Source organism: Myotis myotis, unplaced genomic scaffold (genome assembly GCF_014108235.1).
Source record: "Myotis myotis isolate mMyoMyo1 unplaced genomic scaffold, mMyoMyo1.p scaffold_m19_p_5, whole genome shotgun sequence".
Classification (NCBI taxonomy): domain Eukaryota; kingdom Metazoa; phylum Chordata; class Mammalia; order Chiroptera; family Vespertilionidae; genus Myotis; species Myotis myotis.
Window position 1 is genome coordinate 64,818,759 of NW_023416357.1, and position 26,833 is coordinate 64,845,591.

Sequence of the window (26,833 nt, forward strand, 5' to 3'; positions counted from 1 at the left end):
GATAAAAGCTTTTAGAGAAGAGCAGTGCTTGGAGTAGTTTCCTCAGGTGCAGGATTACCTGATATGCAGAAAGCAATCGGGGTGATCAAATCCAGACTGTGAACACATCACCAATCAAGATGGCTGATATCGCTAAGGGAGGAAAGTACAGGTGAAGCAATCAAGTGATTAATAGCACAACCAAGAAAAAAGGTAAATAGTGAGCCTCCTATACAGAACCTGAATGAATAGATCAAGAATTTAAAATATATGCAATAATTATCTTCAAGAAGATAATAAATGGTACTATAATATGAAGCAGGGATAAGCATGTCTGCTTGTGGAAGGATCCTGGGAATGAAAAATTTAAACATGATAGATGTAACTACAGAATGCCATATCAAAGTAGAAAGCCACAAATTTGATGTAAAACCCCATTTTATTCTTACAAGAAAAGAATTAAGTGGCAAAAGTGAAAAATAAAGTGAGATTTCAATATAATATCTATCTAAACTAAAAGCCCACATAGTCATAAAATAAGAGTATATGTTTTATAATAATATAAATATATATAAAGTCATATATCACACACAGTGACTATTGGGCCGTTGGTGCGTATGTAAGTGAGGGCTCAGGAAAGAAGGTAAAACATTGAAAAGAGGGGAACTCAACTATGTACCTTGAAACAAAACATATTTCTCTTACCTCTGCAACCAAGCCTTTTTAGATTTCTGCCCTGGTTCCTTTTCCTCTTACCATCCCTGAAATATTGATGTTCTAAATCATTGACTCTTTTCTCTTGTTGCTTGGTGAGTAATTTCACCATACCTACGACATCAACAATAATCTGTTGCCCACTAAGCATAAGCTTCCTCCTGTTTCCTCATCTCTGGTCTGTAATTCCAACTGTTGACTAGATTTCTCTACACTATATCCCTAAATGCACCAAGCACACTTCTGAGCTCCTGGGTCTCCCATAGTTCATGGTCTATAGGAATGGTGGCCAAATGGTGGTTTCCCATCTCCTAGAGTTGACTGTTGCCTCAAACGCAGTACCTGCAGATGAAACCATGTGAGAGAGAGGGAGGTGCAATACTCCCACTTCAAACTTTCTCTGTTTTGAAAAACAATTAGTTTTGAGACTTCCTGTTGATTGTTATGGAGTTAAAGGATGAACTGCTGGAGATATGTCTTTGGGGGCTCTGTAGCAATGTCCTCAGAGTATTATTGCAGATTGTCTTAGAACTGGTTTATTGCATGTTTGGTATTATAGGCTTGAACACATATGCATAAACATTTGAAGTTTGAATAAATATTAGCTGTCATAGAATGTTGTGGTTATCAAACTCTTCCGAGCCTAATGCTTTCCTAGTGAAGCCTGCCCACCTCACCTCAACTAAAGGAGCTGTGGTTAAGAGTGAAGTGGTGAGAGCACGGACCAAGGAATTGGATCCTATACCAGACCCACCATGTATGGCTATGTGACCCTGGGAAGATTCTTAAGCTCTCTGTGCTTTTTTTTTTCTCTGTAAAATAGAATTTATAACCAGACTCACCTCATAGGATTTTATGAAGATTATAATGAAGCATTTAGAACATGAAGCATTTAGAACCAAGACTCCTACAGAATCCATGCTCAGTGAGCACTCTTATTGTTCCTGTTATTATTTATTTCAGATAATGATACTGGGGCAAGATTTGATTTGAGAAAGAGTTTTTAAAAAATGTTTAGAATTTCTACTTTTTAGTTCTTTCCATAATTTCATGGATGGGAGGCTGTGACTCATCTATAATCATGCAGTTAGTAGTAGAGTGATAATAAGGTCTTGGGACCCCTTAGTCTCAACACAGTGCTCTGCTCCCCACCCTCCTCCCAAATCAGATACTTCAGACATCTTAGCTTCCTTCCTGTATTAATCATCATTCCTTGGGTTACAAGTGAGGGTAAATAATTCAAGTTGGCGTAGACAGAATAAGAATTATCTAGCCTTGGTCACCTCTGACCCCCTTTCCAGAGAAAGCTCTTCTCACTTAATTAGAGCAACAATTCAATGACTCACTCTCATGCTCTTCTTGGTCCAGTGTGGGTGTGTGTGTACATGACTGAATTAATTCTTGTGGCCAAGGGGACCAAATGTTCTGACTGGCCAGGAATGGGTGAAGTGCTCAGTCTTGGAGCTGGAGATGAATGGGTTAGTCCTTGACATATACTACAGTGGTGTGGAATGCAAAAGAGGATGCTCCCTAAAGGAAAACTGAGAAAAGAAGAATGATTCTTGGGAAGGCAAAAACAATAAATGTTATTTCTAAAAATTGACTTAATCCCCAAAGAACGGAATACCTCAAAGTAATCAGTCCTATAATTGAGAAGAGCTGGGCCATTTCAGTTTATATTATCAAACAGTTCACTGCTGGTTAAATCCAAGTTAACCTCTTCCTTTCCTCCCCCTCAGCGGCTGCCATGTCTTTCTTGCCAACATGGCTGCTGATTTCTTGTCTTTTTTCTTTTAACCCAAAATGAAGATTATCTGGAGGGCACTTTTCTAAAAAATCACCTAAGCTGCAAAATGGACTGGGAAGGTATGCTATGTAACATTTTAGGTGATTTTATATTGTCAGCAGTTTTCACCAAGCCTGTCAGTATTTAGCTGTAATTTGAGTCTGAGTGTTGTACCTTTAAGATCCTCTGGGAATAATGCATGTCCCCCTGTGACTGCTAAGTAGAGTGGAGTGAGCTATGGGGATTTGAGGCCCCAGTGTGCTCAGGCTGCCCTTTTCATTCCTAGTGCAATTCTAACTAAGACACTGATCTCTAAGTCCCTAAATAACTCAACCTCAGTCTTGGAAATTGTACTTCTCCCCAGGAGCCACCATCACAATTAGCATGACTCCAAGCGCTCTAGCTACAGTTTGGAAATTCAGCCTTCAGGGAAAGAGAAGCAGAACTTTCCCGTGGAAGGTCCTCATTTGTAGAATTTTCTCTGCCTGCCCTGATTGCAAAACCCCAGTGAGAAAAACCTTCTTTTTATTATGGCGAGTTGCTGATGCTAATATATGGCAGCCAATGTTGTTTGCAATCTATTTAAATTAAACATTATTTTGCCCTGGTTCCCTGCAGAGTCTGTCTCACACAAAAAAGCATAGTTTCATAAATCTAATAAACAACTGAACAAATACATGCCTTTGCACATTGATGCCACTTGGAATCTCTTATTTTCCTGTTTGTCCTGTATGATTTTGAAGACGGCTATTTGTTCTTATTTTTGCATGAGTAATTCTTCCAGTTTCCTTGGAAGTGAAGCCAACGGCAGACATTGGCTGCTTCTGTGCACATCTCTCTCTATATATGTACACAGGGATCTATAAATATGAATGCTCCTACTTTTAGAGTCTGAAAATAAAACAATCAAATATTTTGTTGAATGAAATTGGTCTTGCTTTTCATCTATACCAGCTTTCTGAAGAAGAACATTTTAATAAAACCACTGTAACAATCAGGTGTTTTTTTTTTTTGAACATCAGCATAATTAGCCCTTTCAAGAAGAGAACAAAACCATATTGGAAACCTCAGTTTAAAATAGAGTGAAGCCAAATACCTAATTATAGTGATGTCTTTTCCCCCTCTTGCTTTGATTTCCTAGCAAGACATTATTTTATGCCTTTGTTCTCCCTTCAATGACCATAATAGTTTTGGTCTAAATTTTGTCAAAAAAACTATTATGGTGAAAACCTCCTCTCTTGTATTTCTTGTTCTTTGGAGGAGAGTCTTAGAAATAACCAAACTGGTGGTCTGCAAAAAGGTCTACCCCTAGAAAGGTAGGATTCCTTCCTCAGCCAACCTTCACACAAACATTTCTGTCTTCCCCTTCCTCTGCATCCTCAAGACCCTTGAATTTCTCCTTCCGTGTCTTCAATCCCTTTCTGCTCAAGGGAAGGATTATATTAGGGTGGACTTAGAGGCACCTGGGAATGCTTATAAAAAAGATCCTTGGAAGGTCTAAGCTGGAACCTCCTGGAGTTGTCTTTTAAGCTTTGTCTATGAAATAAAGCTTTTTTGTCCCCAGTGAAAGGGATCCCTCTGTGAACGGGATGGGAAGCTATTTGTGTTTTGGGAATCTTTTCCTGTGGGAGGGGAACTAGAAGAATAACAAAAGCATAATAAATACCACTGGTGAAAGCTGGGATTTCCAAGTAACTGCCCCAGTGCTTTCTGACCATAGCTCTGGGGGTTAGGACTTAAAACACCTCACTTTGCACCAGACTTAATGAGGACCCTGAGGGAGGAGTTGTTTTCTCTTCACTTCCTGATTTGTCCCTCAAGCATGAAGGAAGCTGAGCAATAAAGATCCTTGATACTCCAGTCCTATTTCAGCATCACAGTAACTGAAATACACCTGATTCTATTAGCATGGGGGTTTTTACTCATTACCACAGTTTCCTAATGCAGGCTAATATTATACAGATCATGGGCATTATAGAGGAAAAGCAACCAGTGGGAACATTTGCACTGGAATGTGATTTCTAGAAGACCAAATTCCTTTGTTACTATTTTTCTCAAATATGTGACTCTATTGCAAAATTTTAAATCAAATTATATCTAAAACATGGGTTGAAATGCAGAGTAACATCAGTAGTAATTATCTTTCCTCTGGAAATGATAATAGGAGTCAATAAACTTTCTTTCCAAACTGGCAGTGTTTGAGGCACTTAGAATAAATCTGGAATAATTTATCATGGCTTACCAACTTCAGTATTGGGTACTGCCTAACTCTTAACCTCTGCTTTGTTCTTACATTCTAGTTACCATGGACTTCTTTCAGCACCTGAGTCCACCTCACTTATTCTTGCTTTTGGGGGCCCATGTGTACTGTTTCCTTAGCTTAAAACACTCTCCCCCACTGTTCACTGATAACCCTCTGCTCACTTTTCAGTTTAAACATTATGTCTTCTCCTGGACCCCAGAAAGAGTTGGTTCCCTTGTTATTTATGCCTTTAATATTTTGTCCAACTTTTGACCTGCTTCCCATATTTATAATTATTTTTTAATATCTTGCTTTGTCATTAGAATATTAGCTTCTTAATGTTATGGGCATTGGGGTTCTTGGGATTCCCAAGATAGAAATTGAGAGGAAACCCTAGAGAAATTTCCAGACAGATTTTATAAGCTTATGCTCAAGCAAAAGGGAAGCAGCACAGAGGAAAGTAAGGTGCTATGAACTGACTTGGGGGCCGGCTCTGTTTGCCTGCTTTTATAAGACAGGGAAAAAGTGGGCTTGTGCAAAAAAGAAGGGCTTTTTGAAAAAAGCTGGCTTGCCTCATTTTCCATTTCAGGGTCAGAAGACTTTCTTTTCCAGCTGTGTTGCCTGGTGACTATGTTTGTACCTGTGCCTTGGGGGCAAGATAAGAGACTGTTCATTGCTGCCCATCCTAGGAAGGTCCTATATGGGTCAAACCTTGATCAACTCCACATTTTGGTTGGTAGTTTCAGCAGTCAGTTAGAAGGGAGATAAAATCAACTACCTCTGTGTTTCTGAGTAGGGAGAGGAGGGGCGGTAACATTTTTTTTTTTGGTCAGAAACACTGATTTTACCCTCTTCTCTCCCCCAACCTTTAGGATATTCAGTTAGGTCTGAATAGAATGGCCCAGAACTTTTTTTGTGTGTTTTTAAATATTTTTTAAAATTGTTTTCTAGAGAGAAAGGAGGAGAGAGAGAAACATCAATAATGAGAGAGAATCTTTGATCAGCTCCCTTCTGCACACCGCCCACTGGGGATGGAACCTGAAACCCAGGCAGCTGCCCTGACCAGGAATCAAATCAGAGATGGTTCCTGGGTCGACCACCAACTGCTGAGCCACACTGGCTGGGCAGCCCAGAAGTTTTGACTGACTTGAAAGTGACACTTAGACTGAGTAAAGAATTCTTAGTCCCCTTGATTTGATTATAGTGACACTGCAAATCTCAATGAGGTCCAGCATATAGGCTAGTCCAATTTTAGTAAACCCTATGCATCAAACTCTGAGGCCACAGGAAGGCTGGCTTGCACTGAGTATTTAATGCCTAATATTAGGGCCCACCAGGCCTGGGTCTTTATTCTGGTCTTTCCCATAATAGCGCGCTCTCTCTCGCGCTCTCTCTCTCTCTCTCTCTCTCTCTCTCTCTCTCTCTCTCTCCCTCTCTCCCTCTCCCTCCCTCCCCCTTCCTCCCCCCCCCCCCCCCCAGTCCTATGGAATCAGGTCAGGGTCCTGGACTTCCCTTTTGCTGGATGATGAGCCATCTCAGCTGTGAAAGGATTCAGTTTGCTCTTTAGTCAACCTTTTGCTTAGTTAAGTCTTTGCTGCATACTCTTAGCTCCATCAGAACTTTTCAATATTAATGCAGTTTTATTTGGGATCATTAAGTTGTTCAAATTCTAATCAGCATTTAAAAATTATATTATCAACTTTTTAGCTGCTAAAATGTTTTTGAAGCCTCTGAGTCCTGAGTAATCTATACATAACCTTAAATCTCTACAGGTGGTGGTCACACTGAATCAAATAACATTTCTTAAGGAAAAGTTATACCTTTGAGAATATACAGAGGAAATGATGCTTTGATCAAATAAAGGATAAGCATTATCCATGGATAATACAAAATCTTATTGAAGTGGGAAACCTTTCTTTTCATCCCTACCCATTTCCCCTTCTTACACATTTGAGCTTATCCTGATATTAATAACTTCTACAGGAAAGGTGAGGTCTGGAGTCAATTTACTATAACTTCATCATCCCTGCAATATTTATTGAAGTTGCTCAGAGAAGTTAGAATCTTTTAATGAAAGTCTAAGAAAATATAATCTCAGACAACTATTACTTGGTCAGCAAAACATTTCCTAGGAATTAAACCCATCTACGCACCATAAAACATTACACAAAAATTTCTTATGCCCTCATATTTTCCTGACTTGGTTGCAGTTATTGAAGGTCAAAACAACAGCTGCAAAGATACCAAGAAAAACAAAGGCTCTCTTAATAAACTTAGGAGACTTCTGATAGAATGAGCTGTCATCTGGAGCCCATAGAGTCTCTTAGTCCTGAGCATTTATTCAGCATAGATTGCGTGCCAGGTGCTATCCTAGGTTTGGAAGGCTAAAACTGTATAGGCACAGTTCTCGTCCCTGGAGTTCATTGCATGTAGTCTACCAAAGGCATTTAGGGTAATCCTCGTGTGAGCCCAGGTCATGGGAATGTAAAATGAGGTCATATATGGCAAGGGTCTGAGAGTTCCTGACACAACCTCCCTGGGTTACTATAAAGGACATATGCCATTTTAGAGATGAAGAAAATATTGGTTTATGATTGGAAAACAAGATATTGAGGAATGTATCAAAGTGAATGCATGAAGTTGGCAGCAGCTTTTTTTTTTGGCTTTTGCTTTAAGTCTTCTGTTGCTTCAGTTTCAGTGTAGATTCTCCTGAATTAACTCTAGTTACCACAGTGTTATCTAGGTTATTGTTTTCCCCACACACCCTTATTTTCTCATTTTAATCATGACAGAGAAAGGAATAAGTACAGTCAGAGTACAGGGACCATTTCTTGGCATAAGAAGGCTGATTAAAAATAGAAAATTAAAATATTAAAGAAAGGAAGTCCTTTTTCTGACTTATGAAAAATTCAAGTTGTGCAAGGTCTTCTGGAATTAAATATTTGTGCAAGTTTAGCAGTGTCTGGATTTATTTATTTATACTCTGCTATTTTCTAGAAGTGATTTCAAACAGGCTAAAATGCTACATGAAATGCCCTTGGGTTAAAGTTGGAGAAAAGAAGAAATAAGAACAGGGAAAACACAAAGTGATTTTGGACTAAGCCTAAAGACACACCCACTATGGAGACCACCACACACCTATGATAGGTAGCCCACACTTCCTGATACCAGGTTAGCACAGACTACATGATAATTGCCTTAGGGAAAACGCCCCCCCCCCCACTTCTGTGTAATTACTTTATCCTCCTGACTTACTGAATTGAATTGTGTGGGTTGATGCTTCTCAGGTGTAACTGAATTGACAGATTATCTTCTGTTTTCTGTCCAACTGTTTAAGAGATTGCAAGCTTCTCGGGGCAGCAGCTTGTTTTTCATTATAACTGTAGCATCAGATAAAGTGCCTAGCACATAGTGGGTGCTGAATATACACTGGTTGACTGACTGAGTAAATGAGGGAATTAAGTAGTGTGAATCAAGGGATCTGCCAAATCTAGGCTGGGGTTAAACCTCCCTGAATCCTGGGAGGCTGCTGTGAAGTGTCAGAAGTCTTTGCATAACTGCTATAAGAGAATTAGCAAGAAAGAGAGTTGATGATGGAGATATATATGAAAATATATATATATTTTTCATGAAATGAAATGAAAGAGATGAAAATATATATATATATATTTTTTTCAGAGGTATGTTGTAGTCCATGTAGTAAAATTAAAGTCCTTAGTGTCTTTAGCTACCCTGGGGCCAAGGAAAGCCTGAGAATTCACTTACCAGTTATACTAGTATTTTCAGATCAGCCCTATGACGGAAGATGAGGTAGATACTTGGGTATCATCTCACCTTTCATCTCCTGGACTGATATGAGAGGTTCAAAGGTTACTATTCAGCATTTAGACAAATGACTAGGAAGGAGGGAATCACCTCTGTGCTTCAACTGACTGTTAGATCTGCGCCAATAGGAGCTAAGCCAAGAGACACTTTTGAGAGTTTAAGAAATTTTATTACATTGTCTCACAGTGGGCTGAGACCAGTATATCAGAGGCAGCATCAAGGGAGTGTTTATATTCTCTTATATAGGGACTGGGTTAGGGTTGCATCAGCCAACTGGGGTAGCTGCCTGAGCAACAGGACACCCTTGGAAGATAGCAGGATATCTGGTGGGCGTACAAGTTGGTCAGGCAGAGGGGAGTGCCCTAGTAAGTTGGGGAGTGTATCTTATCTTGCTTATGCAGGTTCAGGCTGTGTGCTTCAAGTTATGGAAGAAAAAAAAAACACTTGTATTTCAGAAAACGTGTCCAAACAGGAGAGGCCAGAGGTAGCACATCCTAACACTGTCCACTTTATTTCCTTGTACCACAGTAGGGCAGAGGTTGTACACAAGGGGCCTCTGAAGGGTGTTTCATGCAGGGCTCCAGCTTTTTCTGATCCCCCGTATTCTCTCACTTTCTAGATCTTTCTCCCCATAGGAAGACTTACCCCTTCCAGAGTCCTGGTCTATCCCTCTGATCCTTAGAATAAACATTTTTTTTTTTATATAGAAATGTTCCAGTATTAATTTCTAGTATCTCTCTTTTTAAATTTTCCCTTGCAAGGTACATATGACAACACGACAAAATATGACAAAATATCCCCTAGACATTAAATGTTACTGGACTATTTTTCTGCTTTTAAATTCTGCTGCACAGCAGTGGGTACATCTGTCCTAGTGTTTATGTAAGCCAACCTCCTGGGGAGGAAGGAAGAGGAGCCCTGGTGTCAAGAATTATGATGGTGGTACCGGTGGTGGTGGTGGTGGTGGTGATGTGTTTGTGTGTGAAAGTGACCTGGACTTTCACTCTGGATTGCAGCTGATTTTTACCCCCATTGTATCAAGAAAAAAAGCACTTGTTTAGTTCTTGTCTCCACAACTGAATTTCTTCCAAAGACTTCTAACTGGTCTACTGAGCAATTCCTATCTCTTCTGTTGACATAAATGTACCCTTTGCAACCTAATTGTGTTGACTTATGCTAAGAAAAATTCACTTCCTCTCTGCTCTGAGTTCAATTCAAATATTTCTCCATTAACTGACAAATAGTTCTTCTTACTAATAAGCAGATTGCCCTCTGACTCCAGGGATGGTGTAGAATTTCCTTTTATCCTACTATATTCATCAAAATAAAAAATCTACAATCTAGAATCCTACTATATTCATCAAAATAAAAAATCTACAAAATAAAAAATCTACAAATCATCAAAATAAATCTAGAAAAAAATCTACATAGTTTTTCTGGCAACTATGTAATTTCTTTAGCTCCTGGGAACATTAGTGATCATATATAGTCCTCTACACTCATTGTGGAGCTGAAGACAGCTGACTCGGTCTTTGCAGAACTGCCCTTCCTTTCACTAAGATTTTTCATACAATGTGTTCTGATTGGCAGCCCTCTCCTTAAAAAAATTATATATATATATATATATATATTTGATTTTACAGAGAGGAAGGAGAAGGGATAGAAACATCGATAAGAAACATTGGTCAGCTGCTCCTGCACGCCCCCTACTGGGTATCGAGCCTGTGACCAAGGTACATGCCCTTGAGCGTAATCGAAGCAGGGACCCTTCAGTCCTTGGGCCGACACTCTATCCACTGAGTCAAACCTGTTAGGGCCACAGCCCTCTCCTTTGGACACACAGCCAGCATAGTTTGATGATGGTGCATGTTAGGATGCTTCAGACTGCCCTTCATTGAGAAAGTATGCCTTATAGATAAAGCAAATAGGGCAAAATGTTAAGAGTTAATGACTTAGGTGGAGGATGCATTAATATTCATTATAATATTCTCTTAACTTTTTTGTATATTGAAAATTTTCATAATAAACAGTTGGCAAAAAGCTATGTAGTCAGGAGAAATCAAATTATTAGTGAGCAGAACACATTGGGATGAGGGGAATGGAAACTTCATTTAGGTATCAATCTGTGTCCAAATATCCTGCTACTAGATATTGTAAAAACTTATGCGTAATTAAACATTGGCTTTGAAGCTATACTAGGGAGACTTAGTGAAACTGCAAACTCTCTGGGAGAGTGGAGTGAGCTTTTTTCATCAAAAGCTTCCTTAACTTCAAGTGCTTCATGTACCTGGGGTCCCATATAACCTGGGGTCCCAGGTAGCATGGCACATGGTAACTGCCTTTTGTCAGGTAAAGAATTTTTTCTACATAAAGGAGGGACGAATGTCTCCTCCTTTCAGAGTGACCAGAGGCAGGCCACATGCCTCTACTGTTACTTCTGTACAGAATCTGGACAAAATATGACAGAACTCCCCAAGGGAAAAATAATGGACAAATCATAAAAGATGTCAGCTTCTTTCCTCATAGCAGATTTTGAGAAGGACATAGCAAAAGAGAATGTAGGGTTACAAGATCCCCTTTAAGAAATAGAGAAAAGATGTCTTTGAGAGGGAAACACTGTAGAAATGACATTCTGGGACGAGGAGACATATATTATTTCATAATTTTGAAGTTTAAGATAGAAGAAAGTTAATCTTTATTATATGTTTGATCTATAATAATAAAAGCATAATATGCAAATCAACCTAACGAACGAACAGCAGAGCAACCATCCGGACGACCTTCTGAAAAATCACACTATGACACCCACTGGCACCAGGCCAGACAAGGCGGGTGCGATGCAATTGGTCAGGGGCCTGGCCATCGCCCCATGATCACCCAGCAGAGGGAGGCCCAGGCCACCAGCTGGCAGGGGGATTGATCAATCGGGGGGCTCCACAATCGCCCCAAAGAGGGAGGCCCAGGCTCTCCCACAGCAGCACTGTGGCAGGTGGGTAGGGCCTACCTCTTTGGGATGATTGATCACAAGGCTCCCAGACTGTGAGAGGGCACTGGCAGGGCTGGGGGACCCCCTCCTCCTGGTGCACGAATTTCATGCACCAGTCTTCTAGTATATATTAGAAACAATGGCTAGTAAACTATGGCCTGTGGGCCAAATCTAACCTGTTGTCTATTTTTGTATGACTCAGGAATTAAGAATGATTTTTAAATTTTTAAATGTTGAAAAGATCATAAGCCTTTTCATGAAAACAGCTGTTCAAGAGTTGAGGACATTGCGACTTGGTCTACATCATCTAAAATATATACTATTTGTCTCTACAGAGAAAGATTGCCATCCTCCATTGTGAACTCTATTAAATACTCTGAGTGCATTATCACATTTAATCTTCGCAGCACTCCTAGGATGCAGGCACATTGCTTTCCTCAGTTTTTTTTTTTTTTTTAATATATTTCTTTATTGATTTCAGAGAGGAAGGGAGAAGGAGAGAGAGACAGAAACATCAATGGGGAGAGAGAATCATTGATCGGCTGCCTCCTGCCGGCCCCCTACTGGGGATTGAGCCCGCAACCCAGGCATGTGCCCTTGGCCAGAATCGAACCCGGGACCCTTCAGTCCACAGGCTGACGCTCTATCCACTGAGCCAAGCCGGCCAGGGCAACTTTCCTCAGTTTATAAAGGAGGGGAAGTAGGCTCAGCAAATTGAAGTAACTCAGTCAACATTAGAAAACAAGTATATGGCCAAGTTGGAGTTTGAACCTGGAACCAATAGTGTGTGTGTGTGTGTGTGTATAGATAGCTAGATAGATAGATAGATAGATAGATAGATAGATAGATAGATAGATAGATAGATAGATACAACTAGGACAATGGGCCAGTTACAGAATTCACCAGGTCACCAGGGTGGAACATTCTAGGCACCTAGCAATGAGAAAGAACTGATAGAGCAGATATTTGAGATATTTGAGACCTTATCCCTAAAACCCCCTCTTCACCCTAGAATGCCTTTAGTCATGCAGGTCAGATTCTTCTGATCTTTTCTCCCCTGGCATGTGGTTAGTCATGTGCTAGATCCCCACCCTTAGAGGAGAACAAGGAGGAAAGCCCCATCTAACTTCCATGCAAGGACAGAATATGACAGGACAGGCCCTGATAGGTCAGTTTGAAGAAGAAAGCAGTTAACTGCCCTCCAAGGGTTCAAAAGGAGCCCTAGCCAACTCCCAAGGACAGCTCTTTGAGCCTCCCACTTGAAATTTCTCTTTGCTTGCCCAAATAAATTTTCTCTAGCGAGTTTGAGTCTTGGCTCTGAATTCTTTTCTTAGGCGGAACTCAAGTACCAAGGTTGGTAAACCCAGGTTTGATCTGACCCCATGGGTCAGACATCTGGTGCCATTCCTGCCACCTACAACAGATAGAGATTTTAAAGAATTGGTTCATGTGCCCTAGCTGGTTTGGCTCAGTGGATAGAGTGTCAGCCTGCTGACTGAAGGATCCTGGGTTTGATTCTGGTCAAGGGCAAATGCCCAGGTCGCCGGCTTGATTTTCAGTGTGGGGCATACTGGAAGTAGCCAATCAGTGATTCTTTCTCTCATCATTGATGTTTCTATCTCTCTCTCCCTCTCCTTTCCTATCTGAAATCAATAAAAAATATATTTTAAAAAATTGGCTCATGTGATTATGGAGACGGGCAATAGTAAAATCTGCAGAGGGTGTGCCAAAGTCTGGAGAACCAGGAAGGAGCCAAAACTGCAGTTCAAGACTGAAAGCTGTCTGCTGGCAGAATTCATTCTCTTCAATTGAAGTCAATGTTTTGTTCCATTCAGACTTTCAATTCATTGGATGAGGCCCATCCAAATTATGGGGGGCAATCTGCTTTACTCAAAGTCCACTGATTAAATAGTAATCTCATAAACAAACAAACAAGCAAACAAACAAACAAAAAAACCCTCACAGAAACATCCACAAAAATGTTTGATGAATTAAGTTGTTGTGTAAAATGAACTATCACATTGGCTCCATCAGACTGTAAGAACACTTGTGTAAGCCCCACACTAAAAGTCTTTTGGATTGTGTAAAAAAAATGACAAAATAAAGGATTATCTCTTAAATATGAATTGAAATGTCCACCAGCTTCCCTTATCCTTGCCTGAGTGAAATGAGTTTTAATTCAGAAGTTCCAGAAAAGTTACTACTCCCAGAAATGTGTCAAGAGAATCAAGTGGAACTAATTTTTATTGTTTGTGGTTTTTTTTATGCCTTAGGACTTTTTGAGCACCTTTCCTGTACTTTCTCCATGTAGAAAATAAAAACATAGTCTTGGTGCAACTCAGATTGAAAAATTACATTTAGGAAAATCCAACTTTGTAAAAAGGATCCCAATACTCTATGCTTGTCTATTTCTCTTGGTAGAAATTTTTGGAGTGGCATAATAATGTGTTTAGAGTGTGACTAAGTGACATTCTTGGACTCCAATATACTGTAATTTACAATCTTAAATCTGGAATAAAGGTAGATTTATAAAGGGAAGCATAAATATTCCTAGAAATCACCTGGCAATTAATACCTACTAACCACTATTTTAAAATAAAATTTTAATGCATAGAAATATAGCATTTTAATATTTCTTAAGAAGGCCATATAAAGCTAATTTACAATAACTAAATTATTTTAAAAGCCTATTTCACATTTTCTAGAATGCAGAGCCCTAAGGAACCATTCATAATGCCTCATTTACCCTGCTTTCTCACCATTGTTATGCAGATGAGATAAACTAGCAGAGTCAGGACAAGGTTCTGAGTATCTGCTGATTGGCAGCCCAAAGGCATTCTCTTTGATCAAACCACATACCTGGCCCACCATTCCTTTATAACTCTTTGTTCAAGTCATAAGGTCATCTCAGAAAATGGAACTGAATAAAACATCAGGAATTATATGAGGTGATATTGAAAATGTAAGGGTCTGTGTAATTGTGTTTAGCAAATTTTAACAGTGGTAATATATCAAGATTTTAATTTGCTTGGTGATGTATCTGTTCACCCATAAGGTGTTTTCCGGTTTGAGTTTGGTATGATTTACATTGCTGGTGTTCACTGTGATTTCATACCTAATGTATTTACAGAAATTCAGGAGCAGGTGTTTGTGATTCAGCAGTGTCTCAGCATCTAATTCAGTATGCAAGTTAGTAGGTCATGTATCATATTTATAGGAACTCCGTTACATTCATAATAGGGTGAATTTTTACCCTGGGCAAAATCTTAAAGTTTATCAGAGAAATTATGTATTCATGGCCAAGTACATGAAAGTTTATCATTCTGAATTTAAATTTCTTTTTTTTTCTCTCCCCCCCCCTTTTTTTTTAAATCATCTCACTATTTGAAAAGTAAAACATTAAATAGCTTTTCTTTTTAAATTTCCAGTTTTGTTTTCCAGTACCCGGTGGTGGGAGGTAATGATTAAGCATTTGGAAGAGATCTTAAGTGGAAAAATCTTCTTGGCATCTTAGGACACTGAGTGAGGTCTAAGAAATGCTGGTGGATGTGGGATAAAGAGCTGGTTGAGTCTCCTGGCTCTATAGACCTTGTTCTTGCTTCAGGGCTGCCAACAAGATACTAAAATATAGGTATTGTTATCCCTGGCCTCAGGGAGATGCATCAAGGCTTAAACTTGATTTAAGTACATAACACCTGGAAGTATTTTTATCCTTTTTACTCCAGGCTGGATTTGAACTGCTAACTTGGAGCTCTACAGCCCAGATCCAATCCTTGGAGTCAATCATGCTCCTTCTGTATACAGTTTCCTCTGTGCTGGTGTCTGAGATGGATGCTAAATGTTCCTGAGGAAAAACATGATGTTTCTGTAGGCATTGATGGCCATATTGACACACTGTAGATTGACTAGAGCTCTTCTATTTTATTAAAATAGAGTGAAAATTAGCTTTAATAGTATAAACAGAAAGCCATGATCTGTACAAAGAGGGGACAGTTTGATTATACATTTCTGCACAAAAGAAACAGATACATTTTTTTAAAGAGGCTTGCCAGCACCACTATTCATAAATGTGTGTTCAACAGATAGTCTAATTGCCTCATTTATAGTAGTAGGACATGCAGTTTCCTTTCACATTACTTACCCACCCGCTGAGTTTTGGAGGAGGCAGTGAGACTGCTTTTCAATCCTGAAGGCTGCTTCTCTTAAACATTGCTTCTGTCTCCATGACAAGTGTTTTATTGTCACTTCTGACTGGATTTATATTTTGTTCAGTCAGTTGTCTGTCTTCACAGAGTTCATGAGTTTCAGCAAAGGTTCTGAAAATATTTTTTAAACCCTTTAGTTATTATGGCTCTTCAAAAATCAAGTGGTGTGTTCTATATTCCTTTATGAGTGAATAAGACAAACTGGAAAAACAATTCTGTGGCTTTTCCTATGCATTGAACTACAATCATTTACATCTGTATAGGGTTTACTTTTCATGCATATCTATTCATAAGATTGTTACAGTACTTGGTTAGATAGTTAAGGCAGACTTTATTCATTCACTCGTTCATTCATATATTTATTAAGCACTGATATGTCAGGCATTAGGCTAGGTTCCAAATGATTAGGTCATGAGAGTAGAGCCCTTATTAATGAGATTAGTGCTTTCATAAAGCAGATTTCTTGCCCTTTCTGCCTTGTGAGGACACAATAATAAGATGACTGTGTATGAACCAGGAACTAGATACCAACCTGCCAGCACCTTGATCTTGGACTTCTCAGTCTCCAGAACTATAAGAAATAAATTTCTGTTGTTTATAAGCCACCCAGTCTTTGGCTTTCTCTTAAAGCAGTCTGAATGGACTAAGACACTTTCAAGACATATATTTTATTTTTATTTTCTATTGCACTGCTTAGCACCTCCAGTAAATGACAGTGATAATTCACATCCTTTTTTAAAATATGCTTTTATTGATGTTTTTATTTTAGAGAGGAAGGAAGCAAGAGGGAGAGATAGAAACATGGATGAGAAACATCAATTGGCTGCCTCCTGCATGCCTCCTACTGGGGATTAAGATAGCAACTTGGGCATGTGCCCTGAAGGGGAATTGAACTGGTGACCTCTTGGTGCATGGGAAGATGCTCAACCAACTGGGCCACACTGGCTGGGAACTAACATTCTTGTTTTGTTCCTAATCTTAGGTAGGAAGAAAGTTTTTAATATGTCACTAATTAAATATGACTTTTTTATAGGAGTTTTCCATAACATATACTAGAGGCCCAGTGCATGAAATTTGTTCACTGCGGGGACATGTCCCTCAGCCCAGCCTGCACCCTCTCCAATCTGGGACCCCTGTGGGATCGGGCCTAAACCAGCAGTTGGACATCCCTCTCACAATCCGGGACTGTTGGCTCCCAACCGCTCACCTGCCTGCCTGCCTGATTGCTCCTAACCGCTTCTGCCTACCAGCCTGATCACCCCCTAACCACTCCCCTGCTGGCCTGATCACCCCAAACTGCCCTCCCCTGCCGGCCTGGTCACCCCTAACTGCCCTCCCCTGCCGGCCTGGTCACCCCTAACTGCCCTCCCCTGCCGGCCTGGTCACCCCTAACTGCCCTCCCCTGCCAGCCTGGTCACCCCTAACTGCCCTTCCCTGCTGACCTGATTGCCCACAACTGCCCTCCCCTGTCGGCCATCTTGTGGTGGCCACCTTGTGATGACCTGGGCACAGCCATCTCATGACCACATGGGCGTGGCCATCTTGTGACCACATGGGTGTGGCCATCTTGTGATGACATGGCATGTGGCCATCTTGTGACTGCATGAGGGTGGCCATCTTGTGCAAGGGTGTGATGGTCAATTTGCATATTACCTCTTTATTATATAGGATATTCAGGTTAAAGATGGTCCCTTCTAGTATTTTTTATTAAGAGGAGCAGGTGAAAGTTGGCAAGAAGTTCTGGAAATGCTATTCCAGTATGGCTCCCTTCTGGACTGTGGCACATGGGGGATCAGGGAATTTTCCCATAGCAAAGAAGAAGAAGAGGAGAGAGGGCTAAGCAGGGATAGACAAAATAATTTATTTCCTTTCTCTGCTCTCTGAGTCACATTTCTTCTACCATCAGCCTCTCAAGTGGTCTGACTCCTCTCAACATTCTTGTATTTTTTTCTCCTTAATTTCTACTGTAGATTGCAGTTTACATGTGCTCTTGATGAAATGAACAGAGAGGCATTCTTCCAGCCACATCGCTGTCCCTGTTAAACAACTGGGAAACAACTTTTAATTTACAGTGTGGGTGACCAGCTCAGCTAGTGCTGTCCCAGAGGCTGTTTGCAGCGGACGCCTGTTAACCTCACATCCAGGGCAGTAAGATAAGCTCTGGTGCTTCACAGCTCCCTCTGGAACTTTCTGCCCCAACCCCTCACATCTCCTAGTAACAGCTGTGCTGCTGGAGGCTCAGTGATTAACAAAGTATCAAATTATTCCCCTGGAATCCTCTAGAATTGCCTCTCCTGGGGTACCTGATGGATCTCTGCTTCAGAGATGGTTTATCAGTACATCAGGTAATAACTTGCTCTTTTGTCTCCGTTCTCCTGGGTACATTTTAGAGGGGAAAAAAATCTCCAGGTCATGTGATAGGTGTTTTATCCTTGTTAACACAAGCACTTGGTAATGAATCTTTAAATTATTAGCTGCATGCTGAACCAGCCCCATTCCTGGTTTTGCTTTGAGAGCCTGTAACTCCACATTTGCTTTAGCTTTCTTATGAAAGCTTGAGATTATTTATTTTCTCTGTGTATATTCTTGGCATATTTCTGCCTAGAGGAAGAGCAAAATCAATAAGTCCTACAGTTTTATTAAGTTTCTTAAAGAGCAGGATATCTGATCTGTTGCTGGAGTTGGTTAATCACTATCCTGTACAAATTAATCTTTGGATGGTGGTTTTTCCTGCATGTTTTTTTTTTTCCAGTTGTTATTAATAATAGTGTTGTCTGACTTGATAACCTTACTCAAAGGATAATTTTTGCTCCTAATGCCTTTTGATGCAGCCAAAAGCAGCCAAAAAGGTAAAGAATATTTTCTTACACACACATTCTTTTGCTTTTTAGCCTGTCATATACTACTGTTCAATTTCTCTTCTGTTTCGTCCTATGGGTCCAGTTTTGACAACTTTAGCTGCCACTGAGCCAGCACCAATTTGCAATAAAAGTCAAGTGAGATCACATGACATGTATCTAATTTCATTTGCATATGGCCAGTCATGTACATGAGGCTTGGGATAAACTGCAGCTGGCTGTCACAAAGTACTGGGCTGTGCTGGAAAAGAGCATCCAGCAGCTTGGACAAACCCTTCATCCTTAACCAGACTCTCAGTGCTGCCTGGAGTCATTCTCCATGAAGCTAGTCAGCTACTTCTCCCTTTTGTCTCAGCAGCTATTCCAAACTTTCAATATTCTTCAGATTCCTTCCTCTGCCCCATCCTCTCCTGCTCTCAGCATATGGCTTTGCCTTCTTATCCTTTTGGAAAAACAAGAAATAACTCCCCCACCTTCACAGTCCCAAACAAAAAAACGTATTTCCAATAGGACACATGCTTTCACAGTGTTTCCTATCTTCTGCAAAAGACTGTCCCCTGCTGCCAAAGTCTAATTCATCTACCCAACCAACCACCTGCATTGAAGTTTGTCTCTGACTTGACAGAGACCCAGGGCCATTAGCCATCCAGTTTGTATTCTGTTTACTCCATTCAAGGTATAAACATGCCTTTAAAAATATATCTGCTGACCATCACCCTTTAGCTACTGTTGTATATCTCTTTTCCTTTGTAGCCAGACTTCTTGAAGAACTATATATATATATTTCTCATCCTCAACTGATGGTGATTTATCTTCTGTCCCTAGAACAGCAATGAAATGATTTCCACCAATTAACTTCATTATTAAATCCAGTGGATATATTTCTTTTCCTTCATTTGACAATGTTATCAATTTCCTCTTTCTTAAACCTCTCTTTTTTTATGTTTCATAAAATTTTTCTCCACTAATTTTGCTGTTGTGTTTCTCACACTCCTCACAGTCTCCCTCATTGACTCCTTTTCTTGTGATCCCTCAAAAGTGACAGTGTTCTCAAAGGTTTCTTTCCAGGTGTAAGTACATTTCCCCACACTGACTTCCGCAGCCATGTACATATGGCTGACTCATAACTCTAAATATACAGCTCATTCCTCTCTGCAGGATTTCACACTCACATTCACTTAAGTATTCCTTAGTCACCAGAACTGACATCTCCCAAACTAGTCTCATTGTCCTTGTTCCTAAGCAGGCTGTTTCTATATTTATCTTAAAGAATAGCACCCAGAGGCCCAGAAGGAAACCTGAGTCACTCATTAATTTCCCTTCTCAATCAGTACATCCTTCTATGCTTTATTTCCTAAACATAGCACATATCTCTTCATTTTCATTGTCATTGCTTTATTTCACCCAATTGCTTATGTAGCTCTCTAACTGGTCTTTTTTCCCCCTTCAGTCTGATCCCTAATAATAATAACAAACTTAATAATAGACTTACCACTATTAGAACAATGCTTCTAAAATGTGGATCTATAGCCGAAACGGGTTTGGCTCAGTGGATAGAGCGTCGGCCTGCGGACTGAAGGGTCCCAGGTTCGATTCCAGTCAAGGGCATGTACCTGGGTTGCAGGCATATCCCCAGTAGGAGATGTGCAGGAGGCAGCTGATCAATGTTTCTCTCTCATCGATGTTTCTAACTCTCTATCTCTCTCCCTTCCTCTCTGTAAAAATCAATAAAATATATTAAAAAAATAAAATAAAAAATAAAATGTGGATCTGTATTAATTTTGCCAAAACTTTATAGATTTGTTGCAAGTCCAAAAAAATTATGACTTTAAAGCAGGGGTGTGGAACCTTCTTTCTGCCAAGGGCCATTTGGATATTCATCAAATCATTTGTGGGCCATACAAAATTATCAACTTAAAAATTAGCCTGCTTTATTTGGTCAAACATTTAATTAGCTCACCCCTAATGCCCTCACAGGGCCAGACAAAATGATTTCTTGGACCATAAGGGCCAGACATTCCCCACCCCTTCTCTAGAGTATATAAGAGAATGGAAAAAGTAGGTGTACAGTTGTGAGGAAGCAAAACAGAGTTTATTCTTGTATTATTTATTAATTATTATATTACTTCCCATATGAACAACTGTACACCTACTTTTGCCCTACCCTGTTTATAATATCAAAAAGCAAGAACAACCAAGACATCTGTGAAGAAGATTAAGGTGAAAAGACTTGCTTTATTGATATCAAGATTTTTCTGATGCTATTATTAAAGCAGTATGTGATTGCCTTATGGACAGACAAAGCAACCAGTGACAGGTAATGCTAAGCCTAGAAATAGACCCATTCATAAAAGGAACTGTGACCTTTGACAGAGGTCTATCTCTTCAGTTGAAATAGGGAAAACAAAAACTCGGTATTTAAATAGGAGGGATTTAAAATGGGAAAAGAGAGATATAAAAACTACAGAAGGGCTGGAAGGGCACAGGTTTGGGACCCAGGCATGCCTTTGACTTTATAATGAATGCACTGCTAGCACCATCCAGAAGTCAGCAAAGTTTAGGACACTCCTCCTGAGGTCACAGCCTTCTTCAATCACAGCCCTGAGACTGGTGACTGGCATAGGAATTCTGAGTCCATCTGGCTCCTGAAAAACCTACCTTCCAAAGTCTGTAGCTCCTCTGCTATTGTTGATGGGAATAAATGGTCTCTACCTTTTTTTTCCTTAATTTGTGTAGGTGCATTTCTCTAACAGCATCTAAGCCTTAACCTTCCTGGCAAAGAAGTTTGGAAAATTCAATTTTTAGGTTGTTAGTCCTTGTAATACAGGGGAAAAGCAAGAAGGGAAATTAGTGGGTGCCAAGGGCCACAGAAAGCATCTAGCACAGGGAACACAGAAGATCAATAGAGAAAGAAAGAACTATTCAATAAAAAGTGCTGGGATAACTAGATATCAGTTGAAAACAGAAATTGGATTTCTGTCTCAGGCTATACTCAAGAGTCAACTTACATAGATAAGGACTTCTTAAAAATATTTTCATTGATTTTAGAGAGGAAAAGAGAGAGAGAGAAAGAGAGAGAGAAACATCAATGATGAGAGAGAATCATTAATTGGCTGCCTCCTGCACTCCCCCTACTAGGAATCAAGCCTGCAACCCAGGCATATGCCCTTGGCCAGAATCGAACCTGGAACTCTTCAGTCCGCAGGCTGACACTCTATCCACTGAGCCAAACCAGCTAGGGTTGGACTTTTGAGGAAAAAGTTTAGGAAGAAAATACAGGAGAACTTTTTATTTTTTGGGGTAGGGAAGGTTTTGTTAAAGTATAAAAGATTCTAACCATAAAAGAAATATTAATTCAACTATGTTAAAATTAATAACTACCGTTTACCAAAAAACATCATAAAGAAAGTGAAAAGACAATAAAACACTAGAATATATTTGTTATACATATAACCAACAAAAGTTTAATACTCAGAAAATATATATATGTATATAACAAAAGCTGCCATTCAGTAGGAAACACACATACAAACAAAATAGAAAAATGGACAAAGATATGTAAGTGTATCGCCAATAAGCATAAAAAAGTATTTAAATGTTTCAGTAGTTATAGAAATAAAATCATGATCAAATTGAAATATACTTGTCATATTGGTAAATATTATAAGTTAATATTAAGAGTCATACTGATGTCTCCTTACCCAGCACATCTTTGTATACTTCTTTCCTAAATACAGCCTAAATCTTTTTTATCTTCCTTTTCATTTCCATTGTCATTGCTTTAGATCACAAAATATTAAAGAAAATAGGGATCAATAGGAATTCTTATACAATGGTCTTGGAAAAGTAAATTAGAAAATCACTTTGGAAAATAACTGGGATTATCTTGGAAAGATGAACATGGAAATGCTGTATAAGTAAGTAATTCATACCTAATATCTACCCCAGAGAAATTCTTGTATATATACCCAGGCAGTAAGCTCATAGAAAAGAGCCAACAATTAGAATTTTTATAATCCATTATCAAGAAAATGGATGTATAAGTTGATTTACATTTCTAGAACAGAATATTATACAGCTCTGAAAATGAATGATCCATAGCTCTACTCCGTAACAAATGAATCTTAGGAATCTAATGTAGAGTAAAAAAAATGTCATAAAAGATCGTAAACAGCTCTAGCTGGTTTGACTCAGTGGATAGAACATCAGCCTGCGGACTGAAGGGTCCCAGGTTTGATTCCGGCCAAGGGCACATGCCTGGGTTGTGGGCTTGACCCCCAGTAGGAGGCATGCAGGAGGCAGCTGATCAATGATTCTTATCATTGATGTTTCTATTTTTCTATCCCTCTCCCTTCCTCTCTAAAATCAATAAAAATATATTTTAAAAACCATAAACAGTATGTCACAATTAAAATAATGTTCAAACACAAAAATTAATACGTGTAGATGTACATATACAGTTATTATGGGTATTTTTAAAAAGCACAGTAAAGATAAAATTCTGTATAGTGCTTTACTCTGTTTCGTGGTGAGGGGATGAGATGGGATAGAGCTGAAATACATAGGTAGATGAAACTTATTCATAATGTATTCATTGGATAGTATGTTCATGAGAGTTGAACATATTATGCTTTATAACATGAATATATGATAAAATCTTTTGCATGTATCAGACATAACATTAAAATATTAATAAAAATGATCTATATTCTAAGATGATCAGCTTGTTTTAAGAGTAAAGCTATCTTTTTATATTATCTATTTTATTTTTGATGTTCAATAAATATGGTATTTCACAAAAACCTGCTCTCTATCAGTCTTCTATCTGTATCACATGTATTGCCACAAAAATCTCTAAAAATATTAGTTTTAGCTTAGTTCTGGAATGGCTTATTGCCCACCAAAACACAAAGCAGTGTAATGACAGAGAATAAACTTTTTGAAGAAATAAACCTGTGAAAATGACAAAATAGAGTCATCACTATAGGTTTTTTGTTGTTTTCTTTTGAAATCTCAGTACATTTCACTGTTGCAGATGGTGGGAGGGTGAAAGTAAAATAAAATAAAATTGCAAATCATTCACTGTCTCTCTTTTTAATGCTCCATTATCCCCCTCTCCTTTTTGGACCAGGTTCCAATGCCTTAGCTTTACCCACAAGGCTCCTCTTACAGTCTTCAGAGTTTCTGCCTGTCCCACTTCATCTCCTGTCATATTCCTGGCCTCTGTCTGCTCAAACCCTTCTCATAAGCCAAACTCAACTTTCCGTGGATCTCTGAGCAGGTCCTGCTGTTTCTGCCTTTGTGCCTTTTCCCAGGCTATTTGCTCTTCCTGGAAATCCCATCCTTTTCTCCTTTCCCTCACTGACCTCCCATTAGGAAGTCTTACCTGACCCTTTCGTCTGGGGCTCCCTTAATCCCTTATGCATAATTTGCTCATGGGTGTAGAGACCAGGTCTGCTTTTGTTCACTATTGCACTTGCAGTGGTTGGCAAACTACGGCTCAGCAAACCGTGGCTCGCGAGCCACATGTGGCTCGTTGGCCCCTTGAGTGTGGCTCTTCCACAAAATATCGGCTCTTCCACAAAATACTGACTTCTGCACATGGGCCATGAAGTTTCAATAGTACGTGCACGCCTGCATGTGGTATTTTGTGGAAGAGCCACACTCAAGGGGCCAAAGAGCCACATGTGGCTCGCGAGCCGTGGTTTGCTGACCACAGGTATAGAGTAGACTTCCAGTAAGTATTTGCTGGCTGATGGACTGACTGACTGAATGAATGAACTGTGAGCATTGCTGATATTCAGGACATAAGGAGCATGTCTGATGGACAGGTTGGAGATGCACAGCCCACTCTGTTACCTGAGAGTATGTGCCAGGAAGACATGGCTTATTCAAGGAAGGTTGCTGTGGGCACCTGCAGGATAGATGAGGAGGGGGACTATAGCATCATGCTGTTTCAGGTACTCTTCTCCTTTCTTGGCCTATGTCTGACTTCTGAGACTAAAAGAGAGAAGGTTTACAGGCAGAGGGTAAACAAGTCCTTCCCACAAGGGAAAGAAACTCAGATGTATGAGATGTACTGTACTTTGTGGCCCAGTTGACAAAGCCACTCCAGTTGAGGTTGGGGAGGAAATCTCCCTGCCCCTGCACAATCCAGTGCGGCGCTTTGAGTGCAGAGTGACTCAATGGGACAGGGTAGAACCCAGGGAACCCTTAGCGTGAACTTGAATATTTTCTCTTTGACATCAGGCACAGTGTCAACAGCCAAGCACACTCTCAAGTGGCTTTTTGAGGGGGAGCCATTCACAATAGAGGAACTAGAGGGAAGAAAAACCATATGTCCTCTTATGATATAGCCCGAGGCGGAAATAACTAAGATCCAGAGCCCTGTGAACACTGTTTTGTGCACGTGGAGTATATAACAGTGGGATTAGAGGGTTTAAAAATTAAAGAAATTTTACACCTTTATATTCATAGGTTGCTAAGGCCTGAGAAAGCCAGGGTATGTCATTATAGTTCTCTGTGGTTCCAGGTAAGAACTTGCTTCTGAATTATTTGAAGGTTTACACTGGGTATAGTCTCTAGTCTCAATCTTTAGTGATGTGTTTTACTGATTAATTTACATAGTTTATAGTTTGACTTGTAAAAAGAGCCCTTTAGTTTGACCATCTGGAATTGTTGATGTTAATTGCTTCTCTTCCATATTCTGTTTTTGTTTTTGGCCTTTGGTGCTACATATGACCTTCATTAATATTTAAGGTTACACGCGATCGCTTCTAGGTCTTCGTTAAGTGAGCTTATATTGCCAAAAGAATATGTTAAATGTAGGAGAGCAAAGGCATTTATTACCTCAACCTTTTTGCCTAAACTGAGTTATATTTTCTGTATTTTCTTCACATTGAGCCAACTTTTATTCTCAAGCCTTTAATTACTCTGGGAGCAATCTTTATTATCTGTAAGAGACCTGACATCTCCAGACTTTCCTCCGCATGAGAACTCCACTTCAGCTGCCAGTCATCATACCTCCGTTCTTCAAACAAAGGCACCAGGAAGAGGCGAACTGAAAAGGTGGGAGGTCACCACACTGCACATCAGGGAAGCTTGGGTCTGGTTGTGGCCCTTCCACTGACTCCTCAGGCCTCAGTTTATTCCTCCATGCAAATGAAGGTGATGAACATAACGTAATCCGTCAAAGAGAACAGAAGTCCTCCCACCCCCAAACACACACACAGAAAGGATGGGTAAGGCCTAATGTGTCTCAGGAGGCTGTGACCCAGAATTTCTGCAGGGCTGAGTAGTCTAAGCAAGTCTGATCCTGATGTCTTCTCCATCGTCTACCTGCAGAAAAATCTCATTCAGCCTCATTCTTCATACCTCATCGCTCTCTCCCTCACTGACCTGCTTTCCCTCTTTGGCATTCCTTTAATAGGACATTTTCTGCTCCTTGGCTTTCCAGCTATAACTTAGACATCTCTCTTCCCACATATTTAAACTATGCAGCCTCAGGTAGTTTGCAAGGACGAGATGACAAAATACCAACTGATAGATAATATGAGAGTAAAGTGGAACAGTGCATGCAATACTTATTTTCCTTTTTCTGTCTTTATATGCTCAGCTTTGGACTGAGTTGCCCTTTCCCACTATTATCATTTTCCTTAAATTAGTACAGAGGTCTTAGTAGGTGGTTAATTCTCTAAAAAGGATTTTGAAAAACCAGCCTCAGCCGCTCACTGCATTTTGTCTCCTCTGCTCCCCACCTCTCCTCTGATTCTGACACAACCAACTGACCTGGTGTTGCAGACATGCGTTCTGGCATCCAACACACACTCAGCTTTTCTGTATCTGTTTTCCCTTTGTTGTTAGGCATGTCTGCGAGGGACTTCTAAGGCGGAAAGAAGCCCAGCAGTACACTTTTCCCAGGCTGTATGCAGCATACTAATGCATGCTCCCCGGGCTCTTGCAATTGCAGATATGGACTGTGTGTGTCAGGGATGAAAGTGGGAGAACAGCTGCAGCTGCCAGGCGAAAGATAATGCAGGATGAGATTGTCAGAGTAGCTTTGCAGGCCTTCAATTAGCTGCTTGTTTCTCTTTCTCTCCTTTTCCATTCAATCTTTCTATCCCAGGGTTCCCAGCATCTTTCTCAAGACTTTCATCTGTTTTGCTACATTACCCGAGCCAGTTGTTCTGGAAGGAATAGTGGCCCTCACAGGAGAGGAGAGAAGAGGGGTTGGTGGTG

At 40.0% G+C, this 26,833-nt stretch overlaps 1 long non-coding RNA gene across 2 annotated transcripts; it reads right to left on the reverse strand.

Moving 5' to 3' along the window:
- Nucleotides 1-26,542, reverse strand: LOC118656991. Of its 2 annotated transcripts, none has more exons than XR_004967790.1 (3): nucleotides 26,384-26,542; nucleotides 15,674-15,848; nucleotides 1-132 (listed from the first exon to the last, which is right to left on the reverse strand). It is a non-coding gene; the product is annotated as an uncharacterized LOC118656991 (long non-coding RNA). The 2 variants fall into 2 exon arrangements; XR_004967791.1 differs by lacking the exon at nucleotides 26,384-26,542 and adding an exon at nucleotides 16,270-16,306.
- Nucleotides 26,543-26,833: the final 291 nt, after the last annotated feature.